At 42.2% G+C, this 22,617-nt stretch overlaps 1 protein-coding gene across 2 annotated transcripts in view; it reads right to left on the bottom strand.

Moving 5' to 3' along the window:
* Positions 1 to 22,617, bottom strand: part of E2F3 (E2F transcription factor 3) — a 90,609-nt gene that overhangs the window by 17,872 nt on the left and 50,120 nt on the right. The gene's annotated exons all lie outside the window — the stretch shown is intronic.

The raw sequence follows: 22,617 nt of genomic DNA, 5'->3' as shown, positions 1-22,617 counted from the left end.
AGAGGCCGAGGTAGGCAGATACCTGAGGTCAGGAGTTTGAGACCAGCCTGGTGAAACCCTGACTCTACTAAAAATACAAAAATTAGCCCGGCGTGGTGGCATGCATCTGTAGTTCCAGCTGCTTGGGAGGCTGAGGCATGAGAATTGCTTGAACCTGGGAGGTGGAGGTTGGTGCCCCTGCAATCCAGCCTGGGTGACAGAGAAAGACTTTGTCCCAAAAAATAGAAATAAAGTGAACAGAAGGAAGGCAAACTTGGAAAAGAGTCTGGGACCCAGAACCCTTAGGGACGTAGGGCTGTGCCTCAGCAGTGAAGAACCAACCACTGGCCAGTAGGCTGGGGGCATATTAGTTTTGTCTCTCTCTTCCAGGCTACTGTTTCAGACTGCCATGAGGCAAAGGCCTATGGAAGCATTAAACTGTAGGTTAGGGAAATTTCCAGAGGTCTACTGCTAAGTGACTGAGACCTAACTTGGAAAGACCAGGACTAGTCTTCACGTGTAACTCTGGTTACTAAGCACCAAATCATAAATTGACCAAATCTAAATGCTAGATGGACAAGCTACTAAAATTTAAAGGCACTTTTATTGCTAGAGAATTTCTAAGTCTAGAAAGTGAAGGCCCATGATGTTGAACCTCTAAGGAAGGAAGTCAATCACTAGGTCCAAAAGCCACACCAGAAACAAGTGAGGTGTGAAGAAGGGGCAGTCTCAGAATTCCTCCCAGGAGGTGGAACTCAGGGTGGACTTATAGGCTCTACAAACTGCTGTCCCTGTTGAGGACATGACAAGCAGCAGGAGGTGAGCACTTTATGTCATTTCCCCTTTTCAGAATGGAGGTTCCTGCTGGGTTATCCTGTTATTTTTCCTCCCGTTTAGTGAACAGGGAGGGCGGAACTGGATTTGTGGGGATCACATATTACCTGTTTGGTCTCAGATCTGAACATGGGTGCAGTAATTAGAATCTCTTGAAAAAGGGCTAAGAATTTTGATATTTGATGGAGCAGCATTATTTTAATGCTGAATGTAGCACATTCAAGCAAACATGCCTGGTAAGACAAAAAACTATATGGCAGGATTTAAATAGTGCGGGTGAGCTCTGTCTCCACCACCCTGCCCTGGGCTGAGCACCAGGGTGGATAGAAATCTCTTCTCTGGGTCATCTCAATTTTTGTCAGTTCACAGTGGGAGCATCGCGCTGGTTGGAGAGGTATTCATTGTTCATGCACAGATCTTTACATTCCATGGCCCCTACCAGTAACACAACCAACTAATCCAGTGCTCAACAGAAGGACAAGCCATTTGGTCCCAAGCAGTGGGAAAGCCTGGCTCTGTGAGATTCTGTGTGGAACTCTATATGGCACCTTCCACACGGCAGGCCTTCCAAGGGTAACTTGTACTATAAACAAGGTATGTGCTAACGTTAAAACCTTAGCCCCATGGACAGTAACATGCCTCTGCAATGAAACAGTTGTACTGGTAAGCATTTCTGAAAATCTATGTAGGAAAATGTATGTAGTTAGAGCTGGGGGCAATGGTAATGCGCCTGTGGTCCCAGGTATTTGGGAGACTGAGGCAAGAGGATCACTTGGGTCCAGGAGTTTGAGACCAACCTGGGCAGCACAGCAAGACTCCCATATCTCTCTCTCTAAACAAAAACAAACAAAACCCCAAAAGAAATACCACTGGAGTCAGTGGGGAACATCTATAGTCTGCCAGCCTGATATTTGTTGCCCCTATTTTTTTTCCACTGGGGAAGGAGCTCTATGGATGTTCTTAGTTTCTATTAGACTCCAAGCATGAAAACAAAAGACTTGAGACTGCTGAACATTTTAGGACGACTCTTTCCATCAAGGTTACAGAGGTGAGTACTGAATCCTGGCCTCAATCCCAAGGTTCAAGTGTCTGGGGTAAGGATGAGACTATGACCAATGCAGGATGAGTCAGTCAATCCTGGGATTTTTCTTGGGAACCACTGGGAAAGTACTGGGTTCTTTTCACTGGGCATTATTAGGCCAGTAGGATGCAAGCCTGGAGCTACTTGGGAAGTGAGCCAACACAGAAGAGCTGGAGAGAGGCTGAGTCCCAATGCCTTCAAGGGAGGTGCTACAGCCATACCCAAAGGCACACATGCCACAGACTTTCATGTGTGTGAGCCCACAAATACCCCTTTTTGGTATAAGGCAGCTGAGGTAGATTATTATTAATACCACTGATAGATACAGACTTTTAGTATTAATTATTACACAACGAACATTTGAGTGCTTATAATATGCTATGCACCATGTTAACTGTTTTCCACTCAATTTTGTTATCTTATTTTCACAACAACCTTAATAAGGTGGTTATTATTAATTCCTGTTTTATAGAAGAAAAGGGAGGTTTAGCGTGATTAACTAACTTTTCCAAGATTCTATAGACAGTAAGCACACCTACAAGTCCATGCTTATAACTACTTAATGAAAAGATTGTGAAAAGTCCCATATAAAAATATTTGAATAGCTATATATTAAATCGACATTGCCTTAATGACACACTTTACTCTTCTTTACATATAATAAATGAGTATGGTAATTTAAGCAGCATAAATGAGTATAAATGGAAAGCAAACTTTCTCCCTACTCCTGATCCCAGTTCCCTTCCTCAAAGGCAAGCACTATGAAGTTACTTGGATATCCTTTCAGAAAGTCATATACATACTTGTATTTACCTAGACTATCTACCATCCCATCTTTAAAACGTCTTTCCCGTAAATCGTAGCAAAACACACACTTTTCTATTAATAACACATGTCTGAGTTAGACCCTATCAGAACACATGGAATGATCTAATTTCTCATAGCTGCATAATATTGTATTAATTAATATGCCATGATTTAGTTACTTAACCAGACATCTACTAATGGACATTCAATACTCCTCTCCTATAATCATTTTCCCAATGAATATTCATGCTGGCATTGTGGAGTAGGAATTACTACACCCAGCTTGCACTGAGACAGAAGTTAAGGATTTACCCGAGGTCTCAGTTAACAAGAGACAGATACTAGAATTTTCATTTTTCACTTTTTTAGAGACAGGGTCTACCTTTGTCACCCAAGCTGGAAGGCAATGGTGTGATCATAGCTCACTGAAGCCTCGAACTCCCAGCTCAAGCAAGCCTCCCACCTCAGCCTCCTGAGTAGCGCCACCACGAGTGGCTAATTTTTTTTTTTTTTTGGTAGAGATGAGGTCTTGCTATTTCGTCCAAGCCAATCTTGAACTCCTGTGCTCAAATGACCCTCCTACCTCAGCCTCCCAAAGTGCTGAGATTACAGATGTGAGCCTCCACGTTTGGCACAGATACCATGATTTGAACCTCCGTCTATTCAAATAATTTGTCAGTGACCATGACACCCTTGGCCTTATTGAGATGTTCTTCCTCTGCTTCCATAGAAACATCTGTGCTGCCACTGCACGATTTTACCATGATGACAAATGCACACTCCAGTTTCCTCACTGGACTGTAAGCTCAGGTCATAAGCAGCTTAGCTTCCCCAGAGCCTTGCATATGGCATGCACTCAGTCAAATTGACTTACTTATTTTGAATGAACAAGGAATAAATTCCCAAAGTCCCTTGGCAGGTAAATTACAAAGCTCCAATGTTACCAACCTGCAGAAGGGATAGATGTGAGTGAGTGTGTGTGTGTGTGTATATGTGTGTGTGTGTGTGTGTGCTGGAGGGAGGCAGGCTAGATTTTAATCTCTATAGATGACTTCAAAAGACTTTCAAGAAATATAAAGGAGAAAAATTAAAGTTGCAGAGATATGTGTAAGATAAAAAACCATGAAACCACAGACTTCACTAAAATTTTTCCTAAATCCATAGAGAAAAAGGCCTGAAAATAGATCCACACCAAATGTTAATGATGGTTATCTCTGGGAAGTCAAATTAAACGAGCAATGACTTCATGTTTATATTTCTGCTTTTTTTGATCTTATTTGAAAAAGCGATGTGTCTACATATACATTATACCATACTAACTGACATTTCTGCTTCTTGGAGTACATCCTCAACATTTAGGTTGTTTCTAGGGTTTGTCTATTAAAAACAACACAGCCTGTTTCTTGAATATTTGATTTTTCCACATATGTCCAACATATTTTTATTTTATTTTATTTTATTTTTTTGAGTAGAGTTTCGCTCTTTTTGCCCAGGCTGGAGTGCAATGGTGCAATCTCGGCTCACTGCAACCTCTGCCTCCCGGGTTCAAGCGATTCTCTTACCTCAGCCTCCCAAGTAGCTGGGATTACAGGCGTGCAGCACCATGCCCGGCTAATTTTGTATTTTTAAGAGAGACAGGGTTTCACCATGTTGGCCAGGCTAGTCTCGAACTCCTGACCTCAGGTGATTCGCTCACCTCGGCCTCCCAAAGTGCTGGGATTACAGGTGTAAGCCACTGTGCCCAGCCTATATATTCAACATAAATGCCCAACCTCAGAAGATAAATTCAGTAAGTTATTGTACATTTATATCTTGAAATGTTATGCAATTAATAATGATGTACAGCGACACATGTAACTTTTTTAAAAAAGCAGGTGTGAATAGTAAAACTATTTTTGTAAGAAAATTATATGCATAGAAAGCAAGTAGCTAAGGATACATACCATACACCAAATAGTTGAAAAGCATTAATCTTTGGATAGTAGGCTTATGGTGATTTTACTTTCTTCTTTTTAGCTTGTTATATTTGAAAATCATTTTAAAGTGAGCGTGGGTTACTTGCATAACAAGAAAAGCAGTATCATTTCCATTTGGGGTTAAACAGAAGTTTGGTGGTTTATTTTCTAGACTGTTGAACGTCTTATGTACCATTCAATATGTACGGGTTCAAAACAGAAATAGGATATGCCACCAGAAAGGGCATCCAGCTTTGTGGTGGGGAGGGAAGGGATGTTCGTATCCACCATGCAACTGAGCCACAGGAAAAATTAAATCAAGCACAAGGCATGGCCTGCTGTATGTTAACAAACTGTGAATGCTAAAATAAACTCCCTTCTCCCTAGTTAATAGGAGATCAGGAAAGGGACAGAACTTGATAGATGATACCTTTTGTCTCAAAGCCAAAGATGAGACAGGTATTTTGAACGAAGGAAGAAGGAAAGTGAAATAAAATGGAAATAAAAAGAATGAAGACCAAGTTAAGTACATCAGTGAAATAACCTAAAGGAGGGGATTTCCAGCTTCAGAGCATACCACAGCTGAATCTCACTTGGACTCCGGCCATTAGGTTAGTGGGTCAGGGCATGAGGATTTTAAGAAAAGTGAGTTTTCAGCTGTAACTATGTATTAACTCTATCTGGCTGATCATTTTTTGAATCCATTCAAATATTTATTGAGTGCCTGCTATGTACCAAGCCCTGCATGGGCATATGATTCTAAAGGCAACATGGTGGTCGCTGCTATCAACAAGTGTACAGGCAAGCAAACAATGGGAAATGTATTATGAATGAATACTGCAGTGAGCCCAGGGTGGGGTCCAGGAGGGCATGAAGAGGGGTGCATGGAGAAGTGGGCAGAGGTCTGGAGAGATTGTTAAGAGGTGACAACTCTTGAGCCGTGGGATGCAGATAAGGGAGTGAAGTCAGGGGAGTCGAGTGGGCTGTCCAAATAACAGAAGCAGATCTTTTGAAAAGTCCTGGTTTGGAGGTGCTTGTGAGTAGGGAGGGGCTTTGGGTACAGAATGATGAGGAAGGGGGACAGCTTATGGTCCCTTTCGTGCCAAGCTAAATGCACTCCTAGTGTCAACCTGTCATTGAGGAGGTTACCTAAGATGAAGTGCTCCAAAGTCTTCTCCAGCCTTTTACAGCGAGAGGTAAGTGCAGAATCTAACGGGAGTAGCATCCTCTGTGAGTCACTGGGTGAGAAGCCTAATAACAAACCAGACTATCTCAGAGAAGAATAACTGGTGAACTGAACAGGTGTGCAGAAAACTCCAACCGTATCCCCATCCTTTCTCACTTGGATTACCAGAATGGACTCCAAAATTGGTCATTTTTCTTCTTTTGATTTCTAAACTAGGATATTTTAATTTCACTATAACCTGTATTTGTGGACTAGTTCGGGAATCTAACCACATATATATGAGTGTTTCTAAAGGAAAAGCCATCTCATTGACTTAGAACTTTTGGAATAAAAGCCATTTAACTTATGAACTGGTGACTGCGGTCCTTTCTATATACACTTAACTTTGTTCTTAATAATTTAAGACAATTAAAAAACAAATAGATGCACATGGTTTTTCAAAACCCACTAGCTCAGAGAGCCTATAATGGCTACCTTGCTGGGGGAACCACCTTTACTATTTCTCCTGGTGGTCACCTCTATATCTCTAAGTGATGTGCTCACACAGCTATTTCTGGTTTAGCCATTTTAGTTCTAATGTATTGACATCCTTCAATGATACGATACCCATCTCACTTCTTGCATTTCCCCCCAATAGTTACCTCATTCGTTTTGGTTAAATAAAAAACCAGTGCTGTACATCATGACTATATAAACAGTGTTCACTGCAGTATCAAATAATATACTGAGACTATATATCCTTTCTTGTAAAGCTTGTTTGTTTTCTTTGGAGTTTCTAATTGTCTTTCTAGCTCATTAGTACCATTTGCCTTCACCAAATCCTCAAATTTTTTCCAACTCTCCATCATATCAGATATTCTACCAAATCTCCACTTTTCCTCCTGCCTGAAGCTCTCTGGCCTCCTGATATCCAGACCTGAGACTAGCTAGGGGTTCTCCAAGTCTGCTGCATGGCTGTCATTCTGCAATTTTCCTTCACTGCATACAGTGTGTCGATGCCCGAGGTGAACATCTGTCATTTTATTTAAGTGTCCAGCACCTGAACTTTCTCTGCTATGTTTAGAAAAACCCTCACTTTATCAGTCTCGGTGGAAGGTAGGCCCACTTACTATAGAGGTTGAAGTATCTTTTTGTGTGCTGATAATTTGAGTGAAGGCCGGGTGCCCTTAGGTAGCTCCAGGATGGACAATGGTCACTGGAAAAACCAAGGTAGGATCAGAGGGTGAGAACTTTCAGACCCATCTCTAAACCTCCAGGGAGAGGAGAGAGGCTGAAGGTTAAGTGGATCCCCAATGGCCAGTGATTTAATCAATCATGCCAACATAATGAAGCTTCCAAAAATCTCAAGAGGACAGGGTATGGAGAAGCTTCCAGGTAGCTGAACACAAGGAGGTTCCTGGAGGGTGACGCATGCAAGGAGGTCATGGAAGCTGCGTGCTCCTTCCCACGTGCCTTGCCCTGTGCACCTCTTCATCTGCATCCTCTGTGGTATCTTTTATAATAAACCAGTAAATATCAATGTTTCCTGAGTTCTGTAAGCTGCTCTAGCAAATTAACCGAATATGAGGAGTGGGGCGTGGGAATCCCCATAGCAGGTTGGCCAGGGCACAGGTAAAACAACCTGGGGCTTGCAACTGGCATCGAAAGTTGGGGGTGGTCTTGTGGGAATGAACCCTCAAATCTGTGTGATGTGACCCTTCTCTGGGTAGATGGTGTCAGAATTGAATTGGAGGACGCCCAGCTGGTATCCGCTACAGAATGAATTGCTTTCTTGATGCCTGGGGAGACCCCCCCACACATCTGGTGTCACAACTGTAATATGCAAAAATAGTGGGAGAAACCGCATTTGTTCATTCCTCAGCATTTTCAGAATTGGTATCAGAATCGGGACTGCTAGAACATCCGTAGCTCACGTTTGGGAAGAAAACAGATAAAGGGGTTGGGGGGCGAGAAAACATGGATTCCTGGGTGCCCACGTGGTCACCCATGGTATGGAGTGGCAGCTGGGCCGACATCAGTCACTAAAGGTAAAAGTTACCAATAGAATTTAGAGGTGGATCAATCTAACTCCCTGGAAGGTGGTTTGCTCAATGCATGAAGAAATGCAAACTAATAAGAAAAAAGCAAAATATGCAACTCCTTGGTTATTGTTATCTGTAACAGCTAGAATGAAAGTAAAGAGAGTGCTGGGCCAAACCTTGATGCCAGACCAAGTTCAGATTTCAGTCGGTCTATGCTTCAGCCAGTAGCCTCAAAGAACTCCGCTCCCGCAAGGCAAAAATTATGCGGCAACATCAGAAAGCACCCCTAAGGACTTTGGGCACCAAGAAGGCAGCGTGGGGAAAGGGCAAAATCAAGAGACCATTGAAAGCAGAAGGTATAGTGTGAAGGAATTGTTTCAGTTTTTAGACTGGTATCATCAGTTTCCTGAGGCGCCTTTACTAAAATGCACCGTGAGAGTAACTAATTCAGGAGCAGTGTCTTTGGTTTTGAATGTTGAAAGAAGGGGGACTGCCTGACTCCACCTATAAATGTCAAGCTGAAACAGCTGATACGCTTTGTATTCATGCCATGTGGGGCCTGGGTTTATGACCAATGAATTATTCGACCACTGAATATGCCTTGCTACCCAAGTCATGGTAAATGATGCGATTAGGGGCACCCCTTTAATGTGGATGCCCCATTTAACCTTGTTGCCACAAATTGAGAGATAGTTCAAGAAACCTTATGAGATGTACTGGCTCAGCTTCCCCTCATGAGTCTTACAGATGCTAATACAAACATTAGGCTAATTAAGAGAATGATGAAGGGTGGGTTGCGGGGGGCAGAGTCACAGGACTTCTCACAGGAAGGTGGACATTTTTTTATGGTTATTAAGAAATAAGGTGAATAAGAGCATACTGGGCCAGGTGTGGTTGCTCACATCTGTAATCCCAGCACTTTGGGAGGCTGAGGCAGGTGGATCACGAGGTCAGGAGTTCAAGACCAGCCTGGACAAGATGGTGAAACCCCATATCTACTAAAAATACAAAAATTAGCTGCACGTGGTGGCAGGCACCTGAAATCCCAGCTACATGGGAGGCTGAGGCAGAGAACTGCTTGAACCCGGGAGGCAGAGGTTGCAATGAGGCCACCACACTCCAGCCTGGGCGACAGAGCGAGACTCCGCCTCAAAAAAAAAAAAAAAAAAAAAAAAAAGAACACATTGATGAGGTGAAACAGGAAAAACAAAGAGAAGAGTCATGGGACTTGTCCCAGTAGGGTGGAAATCTTTAGGTGGTTATTAAGAAATGAGATGAATAAAACAAATTAGCAAGAAAAAATCCAAAAAATCCCATCAAAAAGTGGGCTAAGAACATGAATAGACAATTCTCAAAAGAAGGTATACAAATGGCCCACAAACATAGGAAAAAGTGCTCAGCGTCACTAATGATCAGGGAAATGCAAATCAAAACCACCATGCGATACCACCTTACTCCTGCAGGAATGGCCGTAATCAAAACATCAAAAAATAATTGCTGGCTGTGGTGGCTCACGCCTGTAATGCCAGCACTTTGGGAGGCTGAGGTGGGCAGATCACTTGACCTCAAGAGTTCAAGATCAGCCTGGTCAACATGGTGAAACCCCATCTCTACCAAAAATACAAAAAGTAGCCGGGAGTGGTGGCGTGCACCAGTAGTCCCAGCTACTCGGGAGGCTGAAGCAGGAGAATCGCTTGAACCTGGTAGGCGGAGATTGAAGTGAGCCAAGATCACGACATTGCACTCCAGCCTGGGTGACAGAGCGAGACTCTGCACCCCGCCGCCCCCTCCCCCTCCCACAAAAAAAAGATGTTGGCGTGGATGTGAACAGGGAGTACTTCTGCATTGCTGGGGGGAATGTAAACTAGCACAACCACTATGGAAAACAGTGTGGGGATTCCTTACAGAACTAAAAGTAGAAATTACCATTTGATCCAGCAATCCCACTACTGGGTACCTACCCAGAGGAAAAGAAGTCTTATTTGAAAAAAATATTTGCACACACGTTTATAGCAGCACAATTCACAATTGCAAAAATGTGGAACCAACCCAAATGCCCATCAATCAACAAGTGGATAAACTGTGGTATGTATATACGATGGAATACTACTCAGTCATAAAAAAATGAATCAATGGCATTCACAGCTACCTGGATGAGACTGAACACTATTATTCTAAGTGAAGTAACTCAGGGATGGAAAACCAAACATTGGGTGTTCTCATTCATAGGTGGGAGTTAAGCTATGAGAATGCAAAGGCATAAGAATGACACAATGGACTTTGGGGACTCAGAGGAGTGAGGGATAAAAGACTACAAATTGGGTGCAGGGTATACTGCTGGAGTGATGAGTGCACCAAAATCTCACAAATCACTGCTAAAGAACTTACTTATGTAACCAAATACCACCTGTTCCCCAATAACCTATGGAAATTAATAAAAAAAAAAAAATGGGATGAATAAAACGGAAACTGAAATAAAAGGAGGTTAAAACAAATGTTTTAATGCAACACTGTGAAAGGCTGGTTGGATCAAAGGGAAGTCCTGCTGGTCTCCCAAAATTAAGGGGTTCCAGAAATGTTTGCTACATTTACCCTAGTGTGGAGAAATTTAAAAAGTCAGAGGCAGAGATTACAATGAAGGATCTGATCTGAAATTGCCTGGGGCAATAGTCAGGCAGATTAATCAAGATAAAGACCAACAGACGGCAAGTAAGGGTGTCTTGGCCCAGTCCCCTGCTGGGGAACCACAGCCTTATGGACACAAGTGGGAAAATCGTCTGGGTGGTGAAGAGTAATTCCTGGGACTCCTTGATATGGGAGCCTTAGGCACTGTGCTGCCAAAACCCTCTGGGCAAGCCCCGACTTGGGCTACAGTTAGATTGTGAGAACATAAAAATGTAAGGATTGCTAGGATAATCAAAGCTGGGATGTTTAAGTAGGCTTTATATAAGGAAGTTGTGTCTCTTTACCTAAATGATTTATAGGAATGGATATCATGTCTGTCCGGGGAACACTTCCCCTAGCTAGCACTGAACTGTGCTAACGAAACCTGTTGATAAAGGTCTAATGAAGGCTACGGTTAGGAAAGTAAGGGTTGATGGAATTAAGGTAAAAGTTTAGAGAGAGGTGGCATATTTGAACACACTTCATGAGAAATAGCTGTGTCTCTTTATCATGCAATTACATCTGAGTGGGAAATGCTCCCCCTACACAGTCCTCTAAAATAGAGGGCATGTAAATCCACCCTTTGAGCAACATTGATTGGACGTGCTAAATGGGAGCTAGTAAGACTGCCCGAGCCCACAGGGCACAGAGTAGAAGCTGACTGCAGGTGGAGACACATCCTGGAGGCATAGCCCTGTGTGGAGTCTAGACTGAAGAATGTAAAATGACCCTGACACCTGAAATAACCATGCTGTCTGGGGGTGATGTCAGAGGAACACTGTAATGCGGATGGCGGTACCCAGAAGAGTTCTATCAGAAAATGGAAATGGTTTATAAGGGATCAGACTACCTACCTGAGGAATGCAAGGAGGAGATAACCTCTCCCCTAGGCCTGACTCTGGAACTGTGTGAGGCGCTGCTGGATTCTTCGGTGCCCGATAAACAGCTCTCTGATTAACTGACAAAGAGCCGCTGTGTTTATGATGCACTTCAAGGCAGTTTCAAGGTGAACAGATAACAGCCCATTTGATCACCAATGGCCAATGATGCAATCAACCATGCCTATGTAATGCAGCTTCCATAAAAGCCCCCAAAGGACTGGGTTTGGAGAGCTTCTGAATAACTGAACACATGGAGGTTCCTAGAGGGTGGCGTACCTGGGGAGGCCATGCAAGCTCCACACTCCTGCCCCTGTACCTCGCCCTATGTATCCCTTTATCTGTACCCTTTGTAATATCCATTATAATAAACCAGTAAATGCTGTTTCCCTCATTTCTGTGACCTGCTCTGGCAAAGTAATCAAACCCAAGAAGGGGGTTGTGGGAATCCCAATTTATAGCTATTTAGTCAGAAAAACAGGTAAAACAATCTGGGGCTTGCGACTGGCACTGGAAGTAGGGGGCAGTCTTGCGGGGCTCAGCCTTCAACCTGTGGGATCTGATGCTATCTCTGGGTAGACGGTGTCGGAATTGAATTGGTGGACACCCAGCTGGTGTCCACTGCAGAATGAATTGCTTGCTTGATGTCTAAGGAAACTACTCCCTCACTGGGCACATCTGGTGTCAGAAGCATGATGTGAAACTACAGTAGGAGAAATTGAGTTTTTAAATTCCTCTTTATTCTCAGACATACCCAGCGAAAACCTTTTAAAATCCAAAGGCAAAATATAGACTTTTTCCCAGAGATACGAAAGTTGAAAGAATTCTTCACCAGTAGAATAGAGAAAATACTAAAGGAAGGGCCTCAAACAGAATAAAATGATGCCAAATGGAAAACAGATCTACGTGAAGGAATTAAGAGCATCAGAAATGGTAACTATGTGGGTAAATATGTAAATTCCTCCTCCACATTTAAATCTCTCTCTTTGTTTTTACAGATACAGGACTTCACTATGTTGCCCAGGCTGGTCTTGAACTCCTGGCTTCAAGCTATCCTCCTACCTCGGCCTCCCAAAGCACTGGGATTATAAGTGTGTGCCACTGCACCCGGCCATAATTTACTAATTTTTAAAATTGATTATCTTTTAAAGAGATTTGGCCTGGTGCAGTGGGGCTCATGCATGTAATCCCAGCACTTTGAGAGGCAGAGGCAGGAGATTTACTTGAGCCCAGGAGTTCAAGAGCAGTGTGGGCAACAGTGAGACCCGGGCTCTACAAAAATAAAAAAATTAGCCAAGTCTGGTGGTGCACACCTGTAGTCCCACCTACTTGGAGGTTAAAGTGAGAGGATCACTTGAGCCCAGGAATTTGAGGCTGCGGTGAGCTATGACTGTGCAAAAGAGTGAATGGGGGCTGAGGTGGAAGGACTGCTTGAGCTCAGAAGTTTGAGTCCAGCCTGGGTGACACAGTGAGATCCTGTCAAAAAAAAAAAAAGAGAGAGAAAGAAAGAAAGAGACAAAACAAAAAGAACAAGAGAGAGAGACCTGCCCTGCCTGATACCCAGGTTTTTATTGTGTAATTACAGGAATTAGTGAAATAGGCTGGGCACGGTGGCTCACGCCTGTAATCCCAGCACTTTGGGAGGCCGAGGTGGGCGGATCACCTGAGGTCAGGAGTTCAAGACCAGCCTGGCCAACCTGGTGAAACCCCGTCTCTACTAAAAATACAAAAATTAGCAAGATATGATGGTGGGCACCTGTAATCCCAGCTACTTGAGAGGCTGAGGCAGGAGAATCGCTTGAACCCGGCAGGTGGAGGTTGCAGTGAGCCAAGATCACGCTACTGCACTCCAGCCTGGGCGACAGAGTGAGACTCTGTCTCAGGAAAAAAAAAAAAAAAAAAAAGGAATTAGTGAAATATGTACAGGCATACCGACAGGTAAATAGACCAAAAGAATAGAATAAAAAACTGAGAAACAGCTCCACGCATACATGAAGATGTCATATATTGCAAATGGGACACTGCAGATACTGCAAAGAATGGACTATTTCATAAACTGTGTATCGGGAAAATAAAATTGGATCCCTCAAACTACATACAAAACTCAACTCCAGACCTACTGAGGTAAGCAAGAGACTGCACGGGAGGGCAGCACAAATGACACGTGCTGTCTGTCAACAAAAGGCCACAGTAAAACAATGGAAAGGTAAGCTACCTCAGCATTATTATCCAGAATAGGTAAAGAATTAGGAGGAGCCAGTAAGAAAAGAACATATAACCCAAGAGAAAATTAGATAAAAGACAGGAATAGGGGATTCCTAGAAGAGACTACTAAATGGTTGAAAATATTAAAATATGAAGTCAGGGAAATATAAATTAAAATGAAATAGCCTTCTCACACTTACAAGGTTGGCAAAAATGACAAAGTCTAAAAATACCAAGTGCTGAAAATATAAGAAACAGATACTATGCTTGAAGCCAGAGGTTGACGGGGAGGCCCCTTGGGAGAAGAGTTTTATCAGTATTTAGTGAAAACCACCAACTCCTCAATACACACCATAAACTCTCGCACATATGCACAAGGATGTGCACGCAAGAATTTGTAGAGCAGCATCAGCACCAGGCTATAGCCATCAACACAGGCCAATCACGCAAACACAGCACTGAGTAGAAAACAAACCAAAAAACCCCAGAATGTATACAGTATCTTTTTATAAAATTTTAAAAACATTGAAAACATTACTAAATAGGATTAGGTTAATAAATACGTAGTAAAAGTAGACATACACAACACAGGCAAAGTATGAGAAATGAAGGGAAATGTAGTGGAAAAAACAATGCATTTGCGGAGAGAAACAAGACTCTTCAAATGCATTGTCTCGCTCTGTCGCCCAGGCTGGAGTGCAGTGGCGCAATCTTGGCTCACTGCAAGCTCTGCCTCCCGGGTTCACACAATTCTCCTGCCTCAGCCTTCCAAGTAGCGGGGACTACAGGTGCTCACCACCATGCCTGGCTAATTTTTTTGCATTTTTAGTAGAGACGGGGTTTCACCATGTTAGCCAGGATGGTCTTGATCTCCTGACCTTATGATCCACTTGCCTCAGCTTCCCAAAAGTGCTGGGATTACAGGCGTGAGCCACTGCACCTGGCCTTCAAATGTATTGTTAATGTCATTTCATGGGTGCTATTCTTTCTATCTTTTGTATCTGAAATATTTTATAGTAAATTAAAAAAATTAAAAACAAGCGTCAATTAGTGAGGCAGAAGAATGGGCATGAGACAGTATAGCTATTTTGGAGGATAATCTGGCAGTATTAATATTTTAAACATGCACGGCTTTTTTTTTTTTTTTTTTTTTTTTGAGATAGAGTCTCGCTCTGTCTCCCAGGCTAGAGTGCAGCAGCACGATCTCGGCTCACTGCAACTTCCACCTCCTGGGTTCAAGTGATTCTCCTGCCTCAGTCTCCCATGTAGCTGGGATTACAGGTATGCACCACTACACCCAGCTAATTTTTATATTTTTAGTAGAGATGGGGTTTCACTATGTTGGCCAGGCTGGTCTCGAACGCCTGACCTCAGATGATCTGCCCACCTCGGCCTCCCAAAGTGCTGGGATTACAGGAGCGTGCCACCATGCCTGGCCAAAACATGCATGACTTTTTGACTCTACAAGTGTACTTCTAGGAACCAATTTATCTTAGAGAAATACTAAAAAACACGCACAGAAAGGCATGTATAAGGATGTTTATTATAGCACTATAATCAACAGGGGTAAGTTAAAAATCTAAATGACTATTGTTCATTAATTCATTAATAAGGGAATGGTTAAATAAGTCATTTTATTTATATACCCATATTATAAAACATTATGTACCTGCAGTATTCTATGGCCAAGGTACATCTTTCCTTTAACAAGTAAGGAAAAAAACCAGGTCAGAACTGTAGATAAGGCACGGTTTCCAATGTAAAGCAAAAACAACCACTGTTGAAAATACATAAAAAAAAAGGCCTGGAAGGAAGTCCATAAGTGAGGAGAAGGGGAAGGGCTGAAGACGCTAATACATCCTATATACTTCTGATAGAATGTGTGTGGGAATACATAATCTGTGTAATTCATTTGTAAAATTGGTGAAAATAGAATAAAAACAGAGGAAATACATGTTAAAAACAAACAAAGAAGTCTAGGGAAACTGGAGGAACCAGTCAGCCCATGAGAAGTTCTGAGATGGCTGGGCTTCTGAGAGACAAGGCGTGGGAAGCCTCCATGAGCACTGACAAAGAATAACATTTAGTGAAAGAACAAATGAGCGGATGAGAGGAAAGAGGGGAGCATTGGGAGCCCCCAGATTCTAGGATTATTGTCCACTTCTATAACATCAGTTCTTACCCAAAGGTAAGTAACTCACAAGTTTTCTTTTTCTTTTGAGACAGGGTCTTGTTCTGTTGCTCAGGCTGGAGTGCAGTGGTACAGTCATGGTTCACTGTAGCTTCCACCTCACGAGCTCAAGCAATCCTTTCACCTCGACCCCCCAAGTAGCTGGGACTACAAGTGCACGCCACCACGCCTGGCTAATTTTTGTATTTTTGGAGAGACAGGGTTTTGCCACATTGCCCAGGCTGGTCTCGAACTCCTGGACTCAAGTGATCTTCCCACCTAGGCCTCCTACAGTGCTGGGACGAAGAGCCTGGCTGTAACTCATAAACTTTCAAAAGGAAACAAAAATGTATCCAATGCCTACTGTGTACTTCCATGTTGATTATTTTAATTAAAGGAAAGTGGATCCTCTAATAAACCTTTAATTTGTTAAGATAAAATAATTTCTATGTATTAAAAAAAATCGATGTAAACAGTGACATCAATTCTCAGCTACACTGACTGTTCAGACATATGCTTTTTAAACATAATATAGTGGTAACAGATTTCAGAACAGGCTCTTCATCTAATGGTATAGGTGGTAGTTAGTTGTTTTCTTTTTTTCGAGACGGAGTCTCACTCTGTCGCCCAGGCTGGAGTGCAGTGGCATGATCTTGGCTCACTGCAACCTCCGTCTCTGGGGTTCAAGTGATTCTCCTGCCTCAGCCTCCCGAGTAGCTGGGATTACAGGTGTCGGCCACCACGCCAGACTAACTTTTGTATTTTTAGTGGAGACGGGGTTTCACCATGTTGGCCAGGCTGGTCTCAGGTGATCCTGACCTCAGGTGATCCACCTCTCTTGGCCTCCTAAAGTGCTGGGATTACAGGCGTGAGCTACCACCCCCAGCCCTTCCAGGCTATATCACTAAAGAAAAAAACAACTGTGGCAAATCTGATGTAGACCCCATTTCATATGATCCCTGACAAGCTAAATAGAAGATTAAACAACTTGCGAGGCGACAGAGTCATCCAAAGACACCCAGCCCGGGGCAGATAATGGAAGAGCCTCTCTTACTCTAATTGTTCTTCCCAAAAACTTCTAGCGAAGCATCCTTGAACCACTTCTGGGGAATAGAATATTAAAAATGCAATCTCCACACAAAAAAGCAATACTTTTGCCTCTTTGTCACAACAGAGTTTTACTGACAAGCCTATTTTTGGGAAACCTCCTAGTGTTTAAAGGACAGAATGGAATCCTTGGAGAGTGAGTAAAGTTACACTGATAAGACATGGGTTGGCTCTAAGAAGAGAATTCAATTTTCTTAAAAACAACCAAGAATACAAGCTTATCTCCAAGGTCCACCAGCAAGCACCACTATGAGTGAGCTGTTTTTCCTAAGGCTGAGGAAGTGGAGAAATGGTCTGGGAGGGAGGTGCAGAGAGGAGCCAGTGGGCAGAGCAACCAACTCTGGTAGGTATTGCTTGACCTACCTATTTAATTTATAAATTAAGGGTTAAAGACCCCTCGGTATGGGCAAGACAAGATATAAGTCTTCTCTTTCAAAATCTCCCCAGCAAAACAACACAACCATGAAAGTAGAAAAAGCACACACGGTTCTTTAAAAGGAGTCAAATTCCTCCACTCCCATTCTGAATGACTCCCTGTTACAGTAATGTGGGCAAACATTTTGATAGAGATTATGGATCTGAAGCCTCTTGCTTACCCACTGTAAGTTCAGAACAAGGTCTTAGTTAGTTAGCCTTTTTCTACTTCATAACGAGACACTATCTCTGAGGTTCGGAAGAAAAATCAAACGGAAAGGCCTACGGCAGTGATTGCTAATGAATACATATGAAGTCATGTTCATTTCTCAAATGAACATAAAAAGATCTTGAAGAAATACTAGACAAATTGCTATGAAAAATGTGGGCTGGAATAGTGATCCAAAAACTCTAAAAATATACAAACTTGATAATACTGAATTCAATGAAAATTATACTAAGAAAAATGTTCTTTATCTAAATTAATTTTGGGGAAAAAAATGGCAGTGTGTTGCTGCAGGCAAGGGATGACAATATTAACTTTTACTAGTGATAAAGTCAATAACAAACTGACGTCTATCAAGGACCCTGGCTCTATTCAGCAGCTCAATGATTACAGGAAGAGCAACAATTTATTTGAACAGGAATTTAGCTCGTGCAGAACAAGGATTTCTCAGGAGGCAATTGTGGCAGGTGTAGCTAGGGGACCACTCTGACAGTTTGTCTCCTTTTCATCAGTGTTATTTTCTAACCCACTTACCTCTTTACTACATCTATCCTATATACCTTCCTACAATTCTAGGTAATGGATGCTGCTGCAATAGATGTTTGTTAATTGGGAGACTAAAGACAGAACGGGCCAGGCGCAGTGGCTGATGCCTGTAATCCCACCACTTTGGGAGGCTGAGGCAGTCGGATCACCTGAGGTCAGGAATTCGAGACCAGTCTGGCCAACATGGTGAAACTCCATCTCTACTAAAAATACAAAAAAAAAAAAAAAAAAAAAAAAAAAAAAATTAGATGGGGATGATGGTGCACTTCTGTAATCCCAGCTACTTGGGAGGCCGAGACGGGAGAATTGCTTGAACCTGGGGTGCGGAGGGTGCAATGAGTCAAGATGGGGCCACTCCACTCCAGCCTGGGCAACACAGCAAGACTTCATCTCAAAAAAAAAAAAAAGAGAGAGAGAGAGAGAGAGAAAACGAAGGATCTCAAAGCTTACACTAGCTGAACCTGACAAGTCAGGGAACATTTTTTCCCTAGATTATTTCCAGATGTAGGCAAAGGGGGTGCGGAGGAGAAACACTCTCTTCATCTCTGAAGCCATACCTACGTCAGATCCTCCCACTGCCTCTCCTCCTGCTGGTTCGAAGCCTGGAAACCTCACCTGTGGGCAAAGTGAGTTCATAAACCCGAAATGCATTGCTTTTCTTGATGAATGACCCTAGATGAACTTCCAAGAACTCTGCATGAGATCTTACCTGAGAATTCATCTAGGGATTCTTATAACCAACTTTTTGCAATTAATCATTACAAATGCAAAGTAAGTACCTGGTTATTTAAAAAGCAACAAATACTTAATTGTGTGAGAAACAAACCTCCATAATCTCTACAGTTAAGGTTTATGAATCGGAGACCATTATTTATAAATTAAAATTACTTAATCCCCCAAAAAGCCCTCAATACTTTTCTTAAACATAGTTAATGAATCTTGTAATGACTCTGGTACTTTTTTAACCAGTGGACTGACATTAATTTTTTTTTAAACAAAATCTATTTCTATTTGTATTCGCACATTGCATTGCTCACTAAAATATGTGCGCGAGTGTGTGTAGGCAGTCATTTCATAAAAAGCAAGGAGGAAAGGAGACAGGACTATTTGAATCACATTCCAATTTAGGAGAATGCTCTTTATGACAATGTTCTCAGAATGGTTTATAAAGGTGAATAAAATAAGAAACTACAAGAACAGATACATTAAAATGAGTGTTATTTCCATTGTATAATTCTCCTTGTCAGTTTGCAAAATAGAACTTAATTTTTTTTTTTTTTTTAAACTGGGAGACTGGAGGAATGGCAAGAAACCTTGGCTGAGTTCCCTGGGTCTCGGTTTCTTCATCTGTACAAAGTGTAGAGAGGACTAGAAAATTCATTGGCATACCACTTTCTAGGGCTTGAAGGCCTATGAGCATCTCGGAAGTTTCAAATCCTCATCAATTATTTCTTTCGTTCATTTACTCTGACCATCTTTGGGTAAGACCCACCGGAACCTGGCAAAAGCTAAATTCACCAGAAACTTATGAGATTACAGGTAAGAACATAAAGTAAGGACAATATATTTCAAAAACCGTCATAGAATTCTAAGCAAAAATGGAAGAATACCAAAAGCCTCTTGATCTGTGACGTAGTTTGTAGCTAAACACATATGCTCTTTGCCTAGCTCCTTCAATGCTTAACCCTGAGGTGTGGCAACGGCAAGCCTCAGCCAGTGTATCATTTCAGAGTTCTGTCCTTGGGTTTCCAAGGGTTGGTTCTAGAACTGTCTGGAGTTGTAAAAGGGATGAGAGAATTTCTTTCTGTCTCCACCCTATTACCACACTGTTTATGACCAAATGACACCCCTGTCAAAGCTTTTGGGACACCCTTGCCCCAGGGCCAGTGCAAAAGAATGTTCACTTTATTAAGAACAGTGCCCTGTCTTGAGGGAAAACAGGATGTTTAGAAAGTTTTGTACTTAATCTTCGACTCTCTCTTTAGCCAACTATGACTCGTTACAGGGAAAATTGTACAGCAGGGTCAATAAATAAAACCATAGACTTCTATGACGAATTGTCAAGTGCTGCTGTGGACAAGGCAATATCTGATGGGCCAAAAGGTGGGAAAAGATCTAGAAAGGTCCATGGCTTTCCCTGGAACCCTCAAAGATAACAGACGCTTTTGTAGGTCAGAGTCTCCAAAGAGGGTTGGAATCAATCTGCTAAATGCATCAAAACAGAGCCAAGTGGGAAAGTCCAGTCCTGACCTCCCTGGCACAGGCATCCACTGGCATTTTATCACTTTGCTTGCAGCCAACAAAATCAATCAGCAAGACTATCACAATGAAGCACACAGGATATGGAGAGAAACACATACTACAACATGTGTTCTTCAACAGACAAGAAAGCCATCCAAATCAAAAGGAGTTGATTTCAGCTTCAAGCAAGTTGCTATGTATGCATTTCTTATTCTGATTATATTGGCACTCAGGACCATTTTCTTGCATTTGATATTTGGTCCCTCTTATAATTCTTATTATCATAACCAAAACCACTTTAAAACAAATGTGCACGTCCTTGGGTCTTAAACTAACTTTGATACACATTGTCATCAACTGGGTAATAAAAAAAAAATCCTGATCCCTCAGTTCCACCCCTGAGATATAGAATTAGTTACATGGATTTGGCCTGGGAGTTGGATTTTAAAAAGCTATCCAGTGGAATCTAATGTCCAGAATAGCTTTAGAACTACTGCTCTGAGCTGAACCCTGGCTGGCAATTAGGCTTAGAGGTATGGGAACTCTGCCTTAACCTGCCAAATACAAGTACCATTACAGTGTGGCTAACAGTCATCCGAAGTATTCTATTCTGGTATCAAATTAATTTTAAAGGCAGAGGGGCAAGGGATGAGAAGGAACAATGATGCTTTTGTGGGGGTAAGACAAGTCTTCAATGCTACAAAACTCCCTAGCATATTATAGAAACCAGTTTTGCTGGTTTTTTATTATATGACAAAGGGAGGCACTGACCCAGTGGCAAGATTCTGGATGTAAGGTATACCAGTCCAAAGCACTAGCAGTCCTAGTGAGATATCCCTGTGACTCCTGGAAAAAACTCAGAGAAGTTTCCTACTCTAAGAATACCACCTTTAAAGAACAGATATTGTCACTTCCTGCTGCGAGTCTACATTTTTTACATGTCAAGAATATAAGGACCAAACCCATCTGTCCACAAGACAGTGCTATAGGGTTGTAAACTGCCATTATGAAATTAGATATTACCTCTAGGTCATGGGTCTCAATCTTGAGCATGCTCAGAATCACCCCAGAGGCTTGTTAAATTCAGATTGTGGGCTTGTCCACACAGGGTCTCTGATTCTGTAGGTCCACGATGGCAGTTTGCATTTCTGACAGTTCTCAGCTGATGCTAAGACTGCTGGTGTGAGGAAGACCACGCTTTGAGAACTCCTGTTCTTAGGGCTCATAAAAGGCGTGGTCCTTGAGTAACAAGAAATGTTTCTTCAGGCTTTGTGATAAAGAGACAAATACTTTGAGTGAAAGGAGACAGTATCTTAAGATAAACCTTGAGAATTGTGCCAAGAGGTAAAATGTTAACATTCCCCTAGGGAGAAATAAGCAGGTGGGTTGTTAACCTCATTCATTCACTCTTGAGTAAATATTATCCTTGGAGGACAAAGTGGAAGAGCTGTCTTGAGTTAAAAAGAGAACTGAAACATTCTTTCCAAAAAATGGTGACCCATGGTTTCTTGTTTTACAAGAGAATTGTGGGCATTTTTCATTCACAAAATATTTATAATGGTGGCACTTCAGTGGGAGGAAAGGTGGGCATTTTGACTAAGTGGTTAGGGAAATTGGGTAGCCATCTACAAAAAATAAAGTTGAGTCAGGCATGATTGCTCCTGTCTATAATCTCAGCACTTTGGGAGGCTGAGGTAGGATCGCCTGAGCCCAGGAGTTTGAGACCAGCCTGGGCAACATAGCAAGACCTCGTCTCCACAAATAATAAAATTTGCCAGTTATGGTGGTGTGCAGCTGTGGTCCCAGCTACTCAGGAGGCTGAGGCAAGAGAATCGCCTGAGCACGGGAGGTCAAGGCTGCAGTGAGCCGTCACTGCACCACCGCACTCCAGTCTGGGCAACAGAGTGAGAGCCTATTTCCAAGAACAGAAAGAAAGAAAAAAACTTGAATCCATACTTAACAGAATATCAGGATAAACCTCAAATGAAGCAAATATTTAAATGTAAAAAAAAGTAATAGCATAGAAATTCTGCAAGAAAATATGGGTCAATTCTTGTACATGTATGTGTGGAAGGGATTGGTGGAAAATGCTTTCTTTCTGTTACTTGAAATCCAGAAGCCATAAAAGAAAGAATGGAAAATTAACTTCTGTATAAGACCAAAAAACCCCACAAATACTAAAGGAAATGATAAACCAAGAAAAATTTGAAGATCATATCACAGACTTAGAGCTAATCTCCCTGTTACACAAAGAGCCCTTACAAATCAACAAGAAAAAGAGCAAGAATCCAACAGAAGAGTAA

Source organism: Rhinopithecus roxellana, chromosome 4, assembly GCF_007565055.1.
Source record: "Rhinopithecus roxellana isolate Shanxi Qingling chromosome 4, ASM756505v1, whole genome shotgun sequence".
Classification (NCBI taxonomy): domain Eukaryota; kingdom Metazoa; phylum Chordata; class Mammalia; order Primates; family Cercopithecidae; genus Rhinopithecus; species Rhinopithecus roxellana.
This window is presented reverse-complemented; position numbering and strand designations above follow the sequence as displayed.